General features: G+C 40.6%; 1 protein-coding gene across 8 annotated transcripts in view; it reads right to left on the reverse strand.

The window, feature by feature from the left end:
- Positions 1-16,882, reverse strand: part of HS3ST5 (heparan sulfate-glucosamine 3-sulfotransferase 5) — a 206,272-nt gene that overhangs the window by 24,135 nt on the left and 165,255 nt on the right. The window contains exon 1 of one of the 8 annotated variants that reach the window (XM_069851743.1): positions 14,831-15,009. The exons of the other annotated variants lie outside the window; for them this stretch is intronic. The gene's annotated coding sequence lies outside the window, so the exon portion shown is untranslated. Of the gene's footprint in view, positions 1-14,830; positions 15,010-16,882 lie in introns of those variants that run through there. 8 annotated transcript variants of the gene reach the window in all.

Below are 16,882 nucleotides of genomic sequence, written 5' to 3' on the forward strand. Positions count from 1 at the left end.
CCCAGAAATAAGAATCCAAAAGGTGGGATGATGACAGTGGCCATGTTGTTATTATCAGCAGAATCAGATTTCTGGAGAACGAAGTATGAGATAAAGCACCTCTTACCCCTGAGTTAATAGTCCTAATGCTGCCTGTGTAATGGTTGCCTAATGGACTATATGGATGTAGGGATGTCTTTATGTTATATTAGGTGAGCTAAGGAAGTCACTAACTTTTTTTTTTTTTTTTGTAAAACACATCAGTTTTCACAGTACCCAGCTTCAGGCTTTATTCACGCTGCTCTGTGAAGAAAAGGGATGATTAAAAAGAAACCAACACTCCAAGTACATTCACACTTCTGATTCTAAATCCTCACAGCTCTACCAGGGCACATGGGAGAAACCAGCCATAGAGCTTTGAATGTGTTTGTGAATGCATCAGGCAAAAAAGGAAAAAAAAAAGGATAAATCTCTTCTATCTCTTAGAATGCTAACAGCTTTCCATCTATGAAAATAAATACTTGCTTTGAAATAAACTCAGTCAGCTGAATGTTAATGGAAAGCACTTCTGCAGACTAATATTCTGCAGTGCAAAGGTAAAAGAAAAGAACATTAAGACATCCACCCAATCATCTCCTATCAGTGAGAGACTGCTCTGCACAATGTGGTGCATCCTGCTCCTTACAAGGTTACCGAAGGGGCCAGTCCGAAGCGGCGCATGGAACTTTTCTAGTTATTGCAGCCTTTCTGAAGACATAAATATTATACAACAAGAACAGCTGCTAGGCTTATGCCTCATACAAACAGAAGATAACACCACTGAGTTTGCTTTTGGCCAAGGAAGGTCTGCCCTAATGTCTTAGATAAAATAGTAGATTGGATTGTTTGACATCAGTTTAATACCTGGAATTCTAGAGCATGCTCTGGCCACTGCCTTACTGTGTTCCTAGACTTTTCACTGCTGTCCCCCAGCACTCAAGCCTTGATGGCTACAATGCTGTGAGACTGTCACTGTCCCTCCTGCCTGTAGATGTTTCTCGAGTTGCAGATTGGAAAACACAAACTTTTTCCACTAGAAGCTTCTTCTATTCAGGTTACCATTGTTTCCACCAAAGCCTTCCTCTGCCAGCAAACAGAAGTAACAGATCTGAGACCTCTGCTGTGACTGAGAGTACTTTGAGCTGTACCAATCTGCTTCACAGGAAGGCAGATATGTTTAAAATTCCTGTAGAAGAACAATTCTATTATTTTTGCTAATTAATGGTAGGCACAGACACAAACCCGTTCCAAATCAAATTTCAGTTCCAATCAAAAGAGTCAAATGTGATTTCTAATTGATCACATTTTAAAATCAGTCAGGTTGTGTATGTTTTTTTCACAACATCCAACAGCTTACTGATACTTGTCTTTGAGTGAGACTGAGATTGAAGCAGAACTGTAGAGTTGGTTTTTTTTCATTGTTTAAAGAAATTGATTTTTGTAAAGGAAGATCTATTTTAATTAGAATTGTACAGTGAGATTTGTCAAGCTCATGCTCCTCTGGAAGTTTATTATGAAGCTGTGGGGAAAGAAGGATGTTCTATGTGTTTACTCTCTCCCAAAGGACTAGATGAAGTTAAAATGAACCTTTGTGCCTTCTAGCACATAGAGACCCCATGAGCCTCCTAAATTCTTGCTCAGCAAAGGCTGCTTCTTGCTAAGAAAAGTAAATATCATCGTCTTTCTTCAGAGTGGCAGATAAAGTTTTCCCTGGTTACTCCTTTCTGAGGGACTAGATTCCAACATAACATACATGGATGCTTAAGAGCTCAGATGGCTGGTTCAACTTTAAATTAATAACACCAGTACTCCAGTCAGATGGGGCATGTTAAGTTTGTTCACCCCAACCCCTTCTGTGTGTTGCATTAATACTTAAATTTAGTGTTTCTGGGTCTCCTCTTGCCCAATGTTCAGGAAGCTGTTGTTGAATAGTAGGTGTCTGTATTCGACCATGAATCCTCACTGCACCTTGTTTCAGACTGTCAGTTAAGCTCTTGGGAAGTTGCAATGGTATAACTAATAATATTGGCGGTAAGTCTTTTGATCATACAGAGGAGAGCTACTGCAAAAGTCTGAGTGCCCAAATACCTGGGCTCTGTGTAGCACATGACTCTGTTTCAAAGAGAAATTAGTAAAGGAAAAAACACAATATGGAGCAAGCACTCCAGGATGAATGACAGAATCCCAAATAATAATGATGTAAGTGGACATGAATACAACGTGCCATGCAACAGTAATGCAGGAAAATCACTAGTTCTAGGAGTGAAGACTTGGAAAAACTGCAGCATAAGTCATTCAACAGTAAGGAATGACCATCAAGGTGGTGAGATTTCAGTATCAGAGCTTAAAAGCTTTAGATAAGATGTACTATATTCTTTATAGTGAAAAAAAGAAATCTACATTTCATTGTGACTGAACAATCCAATTTACTTCTTGAGCAGAACCAACATCAAACCCTTTAGAACTTACCTAATGGAAAAAGTGACTTACACTGGTACCTACAATAACAGAGAAGTCTTGTCTTGGACAGTTGTCCCTGTTTACAATAGAATATATATTAATTTTTCTCTCATTATTTCATGTTCCTAAGGGACAGTTAAAGTTAACATTGCTGGGGAATTAATATACACCTATTCCTTGCTATTTCCTTCCAAATATTAGCAAAGAAAGAAACTGGCTCTGATCTGTGTTGCGTTCCAGCATTCTCGATGAGGTCACATCTCCCTGCTGTAAGCTGAAGGCATGCTCTGACTGTACAGCACGGTGCAGGCAGTTCTGTAACTTCAGCGCAGATCCAAGACCTACCCTCCAGAGCATGCTTTTCCTCTCTGCAAAGATATACCTTTCAGTGAATGACTGCTCATCTTAATCTTTGCTTTTAGAAGAGGTAGAAAACTCAGTATATTCTTCTTGCACTGTGTATATTTTCTTTAACTAAATTTTATTTGCCACTATAAAAGACCTGTTGGTAAAAGACTTATTGATTAATTTAACAGATTTTTTGTTAATTTCTGCAGATTGCTGTCTTACTTTTTATCTTACATCCTTGTGCAATCTTCACTTCAGTCTACTTAAGCATTCTGAAAGCTGCATAGCATTTTTTTTTTAATCTCTTCATTCTTTTGTTCCTTGTATGTCAGCCTGGGCAGGGTGAAATCACACAAGCACTCAGCAAGTACCAGCACAAACAGGTTCCTTCCCCCCCCGGGTGGTGTCTGGTGCAAAGATAACAAGTGCCAAAAGGATTTGTCACTCAGAAAGCTGACATCAGGATTGCTGGGCTAAAAGTTGACTCCAATCCCCAACAGGGCTTGGTAGGAATATATTTAATTTTCCTCTGTCTTTAGCAGAAAAAAATCTGACACCACTTCTTGATTCTCATCTCTCCTCTGGCTAGAGCCTTGGGAAGTCAGTCTGGGTGTGAAGCTGCAATAAATCTTGAGGATTACAGCAGAGGCAACAAGGCGACAACTAATACAGCAGTGTGATAACATGTTTGGTACAGTGATGGGGTAGGAGAAGCAGGACGTAATGCTTAGTGATACACGTTACATTCAGTCAATGCCCTAAATGTCAAAAGTCTCACCAGATAATTTAATAGAGACAGCAATCTGGCTTCAGAGCCATGCAGTGGAAAGCCACATTCCCCTGGATAGTAGTCTTCAATCACGATCTCGCAATGTGCACTGTTCACACTGTGCTGAATATCTAGGCTTTTCTTTTTACACATTTCCCATCTGTATACAGCAATTTGCTTGTTGATGTTTAGACATGATTGACATGATTCAACAATCTGGTTTATTAGTTTGCTTTGTAACTATGTAAAACACTTACAATGATTATCCCAGTTGACTGAGGACATGCTTCCTGTGACACAGTAAACAAATGTAGTTGAAGGAGGCTTTTTCCAAATGATTGCTCCAACCTCCTAATGAGAACATTAACTTATTTCATCAAGACTGCACAACACCAAGTGTCTTAATGAATCCTCAAGTCACACAGCTCCATTTCTTGAGCCTGGGGTACGGTAGTTATGTATGCCTACGGACTCTTCTCCCATCTTTAGCTGCATGCTGCATTATAATGAATCCATTTGTAATATCGTCTGCAAAAAGACAATTCTTTAAAAAGGAAAGTGTTTCCAAGATTTGGTTTCAAAACATACCGAACTCCTTACTGGAGCTCTTCTTCCTATAAATCAGAGCCTCTTAATGGAAAGAACCTGATGAAAGAATGAGTAATGATAGGTTAAAAAATAAGAATAAATCAACCTGCTCATTAACCTGCTTGCAGAGTAAATTATCTGTGCTCTCAAGGCCAGGATTTAAGACAGTTCCTCTAAATCAAAGGATTCCTATGAATCCAGTTTCCCAGCTCTCAGCCATAAGTTATATTTGAGTTGTCAATGACCATTTGTAGAGGATGTTTTTCAGTTGTATGCAGACATTAGTTCTGATTTATCTGCAGAAAATAACACATGGTGTTCCCAGTGGAAAAAATCATTACCTTAGTTTTGGTGCATCCAATTACAATAAGTCTCTATCATATTCACTATCTACCCTAATTATCTAGGGAATTGGCAGTGTTTAACAATGAAGGAAAGAGTGCTTCAGTGTCCAATTAAGGTTTTCTTTGAGGATTAATAAATCATGTCTCATCAGCCCCACTGACCCAGAGGTGTTAATCTTCACCTTATCACTCTAATCTTAAAGCAAAATTCTGCAGATCAAGTGCAGCAGAATAGCTGAGTTAATTGTTCCATTAGTCTGATGAAGTCTTTATATCCATGTCCAATAATACACTATTCCCTGAGTGTCTTTATGTGCTCTGCTACAGAGCAGAAAACAAACAGTAAAACCAGTGCCACAGCTATTTGGTGCAGTACATGAGTAGCTTACACTCAGCTCCATACTTACGTGTTTTGATATGGCTATGCAGCATCATATATTAGAGCAAGGCAATAAGGAGATTATAAAAGTCAAGAGAGGTTTTAGCCTATCTAAATGCAGTTACAATAGGAAATAAATCATGTAGTCAATAATGGAAAGAAATCTTAACAGTTATCTGCCCTGTAAACAATATCATTGATTAGAAGGCATAAACAATACCATTTTATTCAAGGGCAGGAATCCAGATATTTCATGTGAAGAGTTTTTCTCATTGACTAGACTATAGTAATCATGGAAAGCATGGCAAATTGAGTTAGAATGTGCTCCTAACCACTAACATAAATTAGAAATCACATTTTAACTGTGTTCCCAGTCTATTTGTATGTGCTTTTGTTTCTAAATAATCAAGGAGGTTAAATTCTTTTGGCATGAATGTTCACAAAAACTACCGAGCTCACATTAAAAATCCATTTCATAACCATTGCTTTTCAAACAGTTCCTCCTCCTGATCTGAGTTAAGCAGGAAAGGAAATGGGAATTAATACCTTTCAGGCCACAGGTCACATACTTGTGTGTCACTGAACAGACGTAGACAGAGATGGGAACAAAGCCAGAATAATTTCATGGGGTGGGTAGAGGGAAAAGGGAGAAAGGCTGGATTTCTGAAAGGCATTTGAAGGTGTTATGTTTTTTCCTATTCATACAATATCTACTTCCCCATGTCTGTCTCCTTTTCTTATAAATGAAACACAAACCTCTGCCTTCCTTCTCACTACTTCACTACTCCATCGCATCCCCAAAGCAGATGGGACTGCGAGAGATTCTTCCCTCTTCCAGAAGAAACAACTAAAAATGCTGCATTAGATTCAAGAGGACAGCAGCATGGTGCTTGAAGTAAGGCAAGTGTTAAAAGAAGGTGAAAGAGTTAAGTGAGAGAAAAATGAGTAATGCTTTCTCCTCCTTCTCTTTTCTCCAAAATGTGAGTCACATATCATGTCAATTTCTGAAACTAAGGCACAGTATCTTCTTTTATACTCTGAATCCACTCCAGAATCTAACACCTGAACAAGCAAAGAAAACATTAAACACCACAATTATTTATGTTGTTTTTCATGAAGATTTCTCAGAGAAAGTGAAGCTATTGGACAGTTTTCTCCAACAGATGGTATTTCATTCATATTATTTCTTCTTTTGTATCTTGAAGATATTTCAACTAAATTTCTTTAAAAATAAAAACAGATAAGCTATTATCCTGTCTACCCTCTGTGTCCTGTGCTGAGAAATGGGACATATTATTATACTGACTTCAAAGCATTTCATCTGTAAAAAAGACAAGTGACTTACACATAAAAGTGTGCATCTTATAAAGTACCCAGGTCAGATCATTTAAATGATTAATTTAACCAAAACAGTTGTGAGAAAAAATTGATTTCTCTCTTTCCCCCTACTTATCATCCTCTCTCCCCTTCAACAATTTAGTATTCAACCAAATACTATCAAGCCTACAACATTCCCAAGGTCACTCTGCTATTCTCCTTCAAGCCTCCCATTAAAACCTTCTTCTAGCAGAAGACTATGAACAAAACAAAATTAATCCTCCCTTGCCCTCAAGCTCACATATCTCATATCCCGAGAGAACTACAGCCTCTCCAATTATGGATTGGTGTCTTTACATATGCACATACATATTTGAATACCCAGAGACAGAGAGATGGACAGAGAACTCTACGATGCTCCTAAGGAAGCCATATTATTTTACATGAAATAATTAGGGATTCCTTCGGACAGAGAGCAGGACATAGCATGACCATAGGGCAGAAATTAAGGCATTCAGCTGGGAGAGAGAGAGAGACCTGGTTTTTGCTCTTTGCTTGAAAGACTGGTAATTATTTAAACAAGGGACTGCTCTGTTCGAAGTGACTGCTCTGACTACAATATGTAACTGAGCCTTTCCCTTTAACCTGGCTAGTCAAATGTGTAAGCCGTCACCTTCCAGGTGACTGGTTAGGTGCAGCAGGAGGACTTCCAAGAAAGGAGATATTCCCTCATTTGCTGAAGCTTGTATCTGCATTGAGGCAGCTTTAGGTACAGTGTGTCCACTATGTCATCATTTGGTCAGATTACTGAGTACCTCCAAAAGTTAAACAGCATCCCAGGAGTCCGCTGCAATTGTACTGCTTTTATGCTGTACTGGTGTCAGATTGACTTCTCTTTCTGGAGGTTGGAGTAGATGCTATAACTGTGTCAGTACCTCTTTATGTTGATGAGAAGCTCAACATGAGCCAGCAATGTGTGCTCGTAGCCCAGAAGGCCAACTGTATCCTGCGCTGCATCAAAAGAAGTGTGGCCAGCAGGGTGAGGGAGGTGAGTCCACCCCTCTATTTCTCTCTTGTGAAACCTTATCTGGAGTACTGTGTCCGCTTCTGGAATCCTCAACAAAAGAAGGATACAGAATTGTTGGAACAGGTCCAGAGATGGGCTACAAAGACGATCAGAGGGCTGGAGCACCTCCCATACAAGGACAAGTTGAGAGAGTTGAACTTGTTCAGCCTGGAGAAGAATGCTCAGAGGAGATCTTATAGTGACCTTCCAGTACCTCAAGGGAGCCTACAAGAAAGCTGTGGAGAGGGACTGTTCACAAAGGCTAGTAGTGATAGGACTAGGGGCAATGGCTATAAACCAGAGAGGGGCAGATTTAGACTAGACATTAGGAAGAAATTCTTCACGAAGGTGGTGACATACTGGCACAGGTTGCCCAGGGAAGCTGTGGCTGCCCCATCCCTGGAGGTGTTCAAGGCCAGGTTAGATGGGGCCTTGGGTGGCCTGATCTAGTAGGAGGTGTCCCTGCCCCTGGCAGGTGTGTTGGAACTAGATGATCATTAAGGTCCCTTCCAACCCAAACTATTCTATGATTCTATGATTTATGGGCAGACATACAGAGAAGCGATGGAACCCCAGGTAAGAGTCCTAGCACAAATCAAAGATCTCAAGTTCCTAAGGCTGAATTCTCAACCAAGGCATTTCTCCATCCAGTTTTCTAGCTATGCTGGATCACAGTGGTGCTTTCAGAACATGTCTAAAGCCAGTATTAAGAATTACAGGATTAAATATTGCCAATAGCTAGGTAATTCAGCTGGATTATCAAGATTCAAGTCCCTGCTCCAGAACAAATAATTAATCACAAATATCTATTCACAGCAGGTGAGTGAAAGAATGAATAGATGAATAAATATCAGGGAAAAATGTGAAATATTGTGTCTGCTTCATCAAATACAGAAAAGAGGCTTCAACATCTAGCTGTGAGGCAGTTTGCAGCCAAGAGTTTTGAGAAATGAGACATCTGTCTGGCCACAAGCAGATGTTTCTCTCCCCTTCATTTCATTCCTGTTTAGTTCAGGTGGCTTCCTGTGCAGTTCCAAGGTGGAGCAGCACCAGCACACCAGAGGCTGGTGATTCCAAGAGGTATTAGTTAAATCCTCTGCATTTCAGTACCTGTCTTCTACATGCCTCAGTATCTAAGTGGGTCTAACCTACAGCTCTTCTCCTTCATAGTTCCGGAATTGTACAAAAGAAATAGATGTTCCATAGTTGGCTGAAATCACTCAGATTATTTTCTGCTATTGTTCCCAGAAAAGAAAAGAGTGGGACAGCACTGGAAATTGTGATGTGGACAAAACAAAATCATTTAGGCAAAGAACATTATTATGAGACAAGTAAAATGTTTGGAAAGCAGTTAATATCAGATTGTTCCCATTCATTCATTTTTAAAACAGATTTATAAAATGCATCTAATTCATAAATGATTTGCCTTTCATATTTCTTCTTAATTTCTTTTATTGCAGAATTTAGCTGAGTGAATATCCCTGCACATAATGTACAGAAAATAGCAATGGAACAATTTTATATCTTCTTCTGTCTCCCTCTGCCTGGATTTTGATAATAATAAGTCTGAATGGTTATAATGCAGAATTGAAAGCAACCTACCAGACAAACCAGGCAGAATGCATGAACAACCTCAGCGTTGCCTTCCTTTCCTGATTTGTGAACAAATTACATCTAGTGTATACGTAGAATGTTATTTTCCTTGTGTTTCTTCTCTTTTTTTTTAAAAAAAAAGCGACTACATTTATTATTCTCATTCTGTTTGATAATAAGAAGTTTTAAAAAAAAATTAAATCGAAAGGTCAAAAACCTGTCTGAGATGGTGATAACGAAAAAGGGAGCCATGTGTAGAACTCTCATTCAACTTCTTTCAGTTCAGCAACCCAAATAACCAGGTATCCATTTATAACTCAGTTGCAGCCTTAATAGGAGTCCAAATTCAATTTGCTGGAGTATTAAAAATGAATTTTTATATTAATCATCGGGAACCTGAATCTCATCTACATGAAATCAATAGGAGTATTTCCACACATTTAATATGTTTGGGTTTGCACATTTGATTTGCCGCAGCATTTTCCTAGTTCAGGATACTTTTTTCTGCCCATAGCTGGAAGACTGTGAGTTTGCTGCTGCGGTGCTTGGTCCCTATACAATTTAGAATTTCCTTTCTGCATTTATTTATTTTCAATTTGAAATAGATCTTTAGTCACTGTGGGAAAACTACAGTTGAGGCGAGGATTTCTTGGGGTCAGATACAGAGCCAAAAAAGCAAAATTCCATCTCTTCAAGGAGTTATCAATAGGATCCCCTGGGAAACGGTCCTCAGGGACAAGGGAGCAGAACAGAGCTGGCAAATATTTAAGGATGCTTTCCACAGAGCGCAAGAGCGCTCAGTCCCCATATGCAGCAAATCAGGCAGGGAAGCAGAGAGGCCAGCGTGGCTGAGCCGAGACCTGCTGGTCAAACTCAAGAAGAAGAGGGAACTACACAGGCAGTGCAAGCAGTGACGAGTAACCTGGGAAGAGTATAGGGACACTGCCCAGTTGCGTAGGGATGTGTCAGGAAGACCAAGGCGCAGCTGGAGCTGAACTTGGCATGGGAAGCAAAGAATAACAAGGAGGCCTTCTATAGGTATGTCAGCCAGAAAAAGGTAGGTTAAAGAAAGTGTACCCCAACTGATGAATGAAAGTGATGGCCTTGTATCAACAAATGAGAAGGTGACTGAGGTATTCAACAACTTTTTTACCTCAGTCTTCACTGACAACTGCTCTCCTCACCCCTCCTGTGTCAATGAACAACAAGACGGGGACCAGGGGGGTAAAGCCCCTCCCACTGTAGGGGAGGACCAGGTTCATGACCACCTAAGGAACCTGAACATATATAAGTCTATGGGACCTGATGAGATACATCCCAGATTCCTATGGGAACTGGCTGATGTGGTTGCCAAGTCACTCTCCATGATATTTGAAAAGTCATGGCAATCAGGGGAAGTCCCTGGTGGCTGGAAGATGGGGAACATCATGCCCATTTTTAAAAAGGGTAGAAAGGAGGACCCTGGGAACTACTGAACTGTCAGCCTCACCTCGGTGCCTGGCAAGATCATGGAACAGATCCTCCTAGAAGCTGTGCTAAAGCTGATAGAGGACAGGGAGGTAATTAGAGAGCATGGCTTCATCAAGGCCAAGGCCTGACTCATCAACCTAGTGGCTGGCTTTCTATGACAGGGTGACTACACCAGTGGACATGGGAAAAGCAATGGATGTAATCTATCTGGACTTCTGTAAAGTCTTTGACACAGCCCCCCACAACTTCGTTCCCTCTAAATTCGGAGACATGTGAAATTGATGGCTGGCTGTTCAGTGAGTATGGAATTAGTTGGATGGTCACATTCATAGAGTAGTGGTCAATGGCTCAAAGTCCAGATGGAGATCTGTGGCAAGTGGTGTCCCTCAGGGGTCCGTACTGGGACCAGCGCTGTTTAATATCTTCATCAATGATATAGACAGTGAGATCGAGTGTGCTCTCAGCAAGTTTGCAGATGAAATCAAGCTGAGTGGGGCAGTTGTCACCCCAGAAAGATGGAATGTCATCCAGAGGGGCCTGGAAAAGCTGGAGAAGTGGGTCTGTGTTAGCCTCATGAGGTTCAACAAGGCCAAGTGCAAGGTCCTACACCTGGGTGGCGGCAATCCGCGGTTTCAGTACAGCCTAGGGGATGCCTGCCCCTCTGCTCTGCTCTCCAGAGAGCCCATCTGAAGTACTGTGCCCAGTTCTGGAATTCTCAACACAAGAAGGATATGGAACTGTTGGAAAGAGTCCAGAGGAAGGCTGCAAAGATGATCAGAGGGCTGGAGCACCTCTGCTATGAGGACAGGCTGAGAGAGTTAGGTTTGTTCAGCCTGGAGAAGAGAAGGTTCCCAAGACACCTTATAATGGACTTTCAGTACCTAAAGGGGGCCTACATGAAAGCTGGAGAGGGACTTTTTTACAATGGCATGTAGTGATAGGACAAGGCACAATGGCTATAAATTGGAAGGGGGAAGATTTAGGTTAGACATTAGGAAGAAATACTTCACGATGAAGGTGGTGAGACACTGGAACAGGTTTCCCAGGGAAGATGTGGATGTCCCCTCCCGGGAAGTGTTCAGGGCCAGGTTGGATGGGTCCTTGAGCAGCTTGATCTAGTGGGATGTGTCCTTGACCATGGCAGGGGGATTGGAACTAGATAATATTTGAGCTCCTTTTCAACCTAAACGATTCTATGATTCTAAGAGAATGTTTTTCTTTCATGGCAAGAGGCTGGTAGAGATGGAGTAAAGGAGAGAAGGAAGCTACTGCCATAGATGTAGCAATGTTTCTTTCACCCAGAAAGCAAAGCCAGGCACTACGTAAGTGTCCAAAGCCTTAAGAGGTACCCATGAAGTAAAAAACTTCTCTCACAACAGTGCCTCCACATTAAATACAACCCTCCTTTGTGGGCTTTAGTTCATTCTTAGAAGATCAGAGCTGCAACAGGCTTCCTGCCACATTGTTGTCACCTCTAAGTGAGGTGTATTTGGTTAGTTGTGAAATTTGATGGCACAGATTGAGAAGAACTTATTTTGGCTATGAAGGAGTCTTTGCCAAAGAACTGGAACAATATTACTTGCTAAGAGGCAGCAAGGTAGAAATTTTGGTTAAAAGAGCCCAGCTGCAGTTTGTCATTTAATAGAAAAAGCTGTAACGTTGATTTTGAGAACAGTGGTTATTACAGTGTGCATCTGATTCTTCAGGGGAAAAAAATAGGCAACTGCTAGCTGTGTTTTACTAAACTACTCTGTATATCCCTAGCTGAGGATTATGTGAACTCAACAAATAATATATTTGAATAAACCTTTAGGGATCACCCATTGCTCTGCTAGCATTCACTCAAAAGAGAGACTCTCATTGGTCCTCTTCCTGGGCCCTCCACCTTTCTGAAAGAAAACTCCTGCCAGGTCTACTCCACCTTAGTGCACACCTCTCTAGGGACAGCAAGATTCTCTTTCTACCCTTCCCTTGTCCTTGGCTCCTGCTGAGTATAATTTATATTGTTACACAAATGTATTGCAAGCAAAGATTTTTTTTTTTTAAATTGGGTTTACTCTGCAAGTATTAGACTGCAAGCTCAGCCCAGCAAATTTATCTTCTTGAACATTTTATTTCTTCTGTTTGCCATTTCTTTTTCTTCACCTAGCAATTTTCTCAGAAGAAATTTTGTCAGCGTAGCTGCTCTCAGCATGCTGCCCATATTACCTCAATGAAAGAAGGAAAATTGATGTCTGGACATATGTAGTCTTCCGGAAAAGGGTCTTACTTCACTCACTGACAAACCTAGCAGTATAACTAACAGTATTTCCCAAGGGTGGTGGCCTTGCTTTAAAAAAGAGAAGAAGAAAAAGAAACAAAATCAATATTGACTCTTGACACATTTTAATTTACATCACTGCATGGCTTTCCGTCCAGGCACAAATCAATAGGCAGCTTTTAACACTGCTCGACTAGTTTGTTCTATGTAAAAGAAGAGAGATTTGCCTCAAGTGGCTTGTTTTTCCCTTTGGGCTCCAGGCAGACTCTCCACCATTAACACTGTGTGATTCTTCGAAATGAAGTTGAGTTCATTTGACTGCTCTTTCTGTGACTGATCAGAAGAGCTTGAACTGTAATATTAATCACACAACATTTTCTTCATCACCACTTACAGTCAATTGACTTTGTACTTAGTAAAAGTGTCTCAAGCAGCCAACTCAATGTACCAGGGGGCAAGAAGTCAATAGGAGGAAGAAAGATTTAGTTTCAAAACACACAGTACACAGCCTGTGGAACTGCTGCCACATACACGCTGGGCACTTCATCACACTGCAGGTGCGCTGGCTGCTATTACATGTCTTTACTTGCATGATGAAGGTGTCTGCTTCATCTCAGTTGTTTTTGTTGAATAAGCCTCCTCTGTCAACTGCAGCTTTTCTTTCAGTCTGAGGTTTACATGGGAGATGTTGGGACCAGGAAGTTTCTCCAAACTGCACTGAGTTTAGTGATTATTTAGTTTCCATTCAACCCTCTACAGATTTCAGCAGAGAACTGACCCATGAAGAAGGTGCCTTCTGTTTCAGATATAGTGATGACTGTTACTCAAATGCCAGGCATATGTCATGCTAATAATACTACTCACATGCTTAACAAATGCCAGTTTGCCTATAATACCATTGGTACCATTTTAATATCCACTTGCATACAGTGGGTCTTCTGAAACCACATCTTTGTCAGACATTGATTTTTGAATACAGAAGAGTCGGAGTACAGATGTCCAGAGGTCCAACATTACCATTTATTTTTCCTAGAGTCTCAGCACCTCACCTCAGAGAATTTTTAGTTCATAAAGTCTCCATAGGCTTTAGTTTTCACACTAAAGAAGTGCACGCAACATTGAAAACAAGAGCCTAGAGAAGGCATGCAATACCTTAGAAATGTTCTCTGCTACAAGGAGACTCTGTGTGAAGTCCAACAGGCCATAAAATGAGCAGTCATGCCTTTTTCTATGCCACATTTTAGACATATATAACCAGAGTCTTCCCACTTCAACAAGCAGCTTGTTGACCCCTTTTACTGCTTTCCTGGGGATTCTCCTTAAATAAAGTGGATTCCTCAGTGGTGCAGAACTGATGTAACACTGAGCACAATGCTGACTCTCCCTCTCTTGTTTTTTTCTGTACTAGGCTTATAGTTGTTTACATACATCAGTGAATGTAATAATAAAATACTGTATGGTAAATGAGTCTGTGCTCATACTAACCAAGTTTCCTGTTGCTTTATTAAGCAAAAGGATTGGTTTCTTTTCTGTGAATGAACCAAGGTTTATCAAAACCTCTGTTTACAGTGGATAAAACTAGTATCATTTTGATGGAACACATTGAGCATATTTTACTTGGAAACAGATTTTGCTGGTAATTTATTTTTCAAAATTTCCATAGACTGGCCTGAACTGTATGAAACAGCTGTCAGTCTCAGATCATGCAAATAAATTTTTGTTTAACCATCCAAGTTTTCTTGACGTTTGTCTCTTATGAGTTTAGAGTTACAGGACAACATATGTTTCCCAGTGGAAAAGAACAGAACAGTAGTAAGAATAAAGAAGGACTTTCAAGGACACTCAGAGAGAGCAGTCAGACAAGACTTCCTTTAAACTGATATTCTGTTGGAGGGGTGTTGAAACCAGATTACATGAAATTAGTGAAGAAAAATGTAAAAATAACTATTCATTCAAATGCATCCAAACATTACTCTGGAAATCAACTTTGCATACTATTAGTTTTGCACAGTACTTTAGCTCTCAGTTCCTGATGCAAATACAATATGCACTTGTTCTCAACTTTGTCTCCTGACACTTACAAAATAGTGTGTAAAACTCAAATTAATTGCTTAATTAGGAAGCATAAAATCCCATTTCCAGTGGAACAGATCCATTTTAGTACAGCTTGTACACTGTGTACCAGTACCAGATATATAAGGCTTATACCACTACTCACCAAAAATCCCATTAAATGGCAAGTCCATAAGCACACTCCAGCTGTTTTATGCCGCTCCACCAACAGGAGTTGAAGTAAGTTACCCTTGTAAAGCGTGATGGGCTATCACCCAGGGGTTACAAACACAAGCAGTGTACAATCATAGCAGGCAGGCCAGTGCCGTGCACCAGCATGGGAGAAGAAGCCGGAGGGGGAGGGATGAGGGCAGGACTGCTGGGCAGTCAGCTCTGCCCCTATCAGGTGACAAACAGTGGGCACACTAGAAAGGTTGGGCCAGCTCTTCCCAGCTCTCCCCATGCCCCCTCTGAAATTCATCCACTCCTTAGCTGAAAAATATGAGCAATAATTTCATCCCAAACTTACAGCAGATACTGGCAGCTCCTATGATTTCTTTTCTAGATTTTTGATACTATGTGGTTCCAAAATTCGTTCTGAATACCTATTATTCAAAGTAACAAATACGCATTATATAGCTGGTGAGACAAGAAAATGTGAAGTCTAAGATATAAGATCACCTGTGTAATTTTAAATTTGGCTTTCCTGTCAGTTAAATAGGCTCACCCTAATTGCAGAGAAATAGACTATTATTGAAGATCTTTCATCAGGATAGAAACTAATTACAGGGATCCCACCACTATAAATTCTCCATTTTATCAAGGCATAAGTGGGAGGGAGAGGGAGCTGAAGCACCGTGTCTGAAAGCATCCATCAGACTGATGACCAAGAGAACTCAGAGCCAGCCACATATCATTTTCCACTGGATCAGCAAACAGATCCCACTAACTGCAGCCGAAGGATAACTGGCAAGAGCTAAGGGAAGTGACAGGAACATGGACCTGGTGTAGAGGACAGCGAGGGACTGGAACTGACTTTTTGAAGCTTGCATCTCTATTGGCTTAAGCACAGAATGACAGACTGTGTTTCAACTCCAACTGTTCTAGTTTAGTGGTATAGTCTAGCAGGGATAATACTAGGCAAGGTTTCAGTAGCCTCCGGGTGAAAATAAATTGTTCTAAACCTCCTGAAACAGAGCCTAACTGTCTCTCCCAGAGACCACACCACTGAAGTGCAACATACGTTTAAGTGGACAGTCAGAGTTCAAACATATGCAGTCATGCTGGTATTTCATAAAGGACTCCATTTGGAATGAAAAAGAACATGAGGATAAGGCTGTGGGAATTTTTCACCATCTGTGATAATAATTCAGAAAAAGACTGGCACACAATCTGCAAAAGAAAATTCTCTCCTGGGGTTGCAGTTCTGGAATTTGCTTTCAGGATTCAAGCATTACATCTTTTTAGTGCCTTATGATTACTCACAGAGGCAGATGATTTCTGTATGTGACACAACTCTTGACATGAGTTGACATTCTGTATAAAACACTTGACACAATGTATTTGGCACAAGACTTACAAAGGACCAGACTCAATGCCACACTTATGCTTCCAATACAATAGTCCACTATAAGTTGTTCTGTTATTTCACATCACATTTCCTGAAACGAAAGATTAAAAGGTAATGTAACACAAAAAAAAATACATCAACTGATTTTCTTAGTCATCTGAGTTTTTTTGAGCATGTTTACATGCTCAAAAATTTAATAATTGTTAAGCGACAACTCTGTACAGGTACACATGAATCATTGCTAAAAATCCCAGAAACTGCTGATAGGAATATTACCAGACTAAGTCAGACTGACAGCTTGTCTACATAGTCGTTTCCTCCCTGTGGTCAGGGTAGGTCATGCTATGGACAGGTTGGAAAGTTCAGCCCAAGCAGCTGCCAGCTTCCCAACCAGTGCCCAAACTGCCTGACAAAACCTGCCTTTGGTACCTCCTGCTCCCTGACACCCTTGCCCTTTCACAGGGTATGTACCACTCAGTGCTGGCTCTGCTGCCTCCAGGCATGCACGCTCAGACTCCTGTTTTCGGGACTATTATTTCCCCCTATTCTGATGGAATTTGAGCAAGTTATTCCTAATGTTTTGCAATGGAGTCCAAAAGATGCTGGATTTTTCCCTCTCCCTGGAACTGAATAGACAAAGTAAATAAG

The sequence above is a fragment of the Phaenicophaeus curvirostris genome, chromosome 2 (genome assembly GCF_032191515.1).
Source record: "Phaenicophaeus curvirostris isolate KB17595 chromosome 2, BPBGC_Pcur_1.0, whole genome shotgun sequence".
Classification (NCBI taxonomy): Eukaryota; Metazoa; Chordata; class Aves; order Cuculiformes; family Cuculidae; genus Phaenicophaeus; species Phaenicophaeus curvirostris.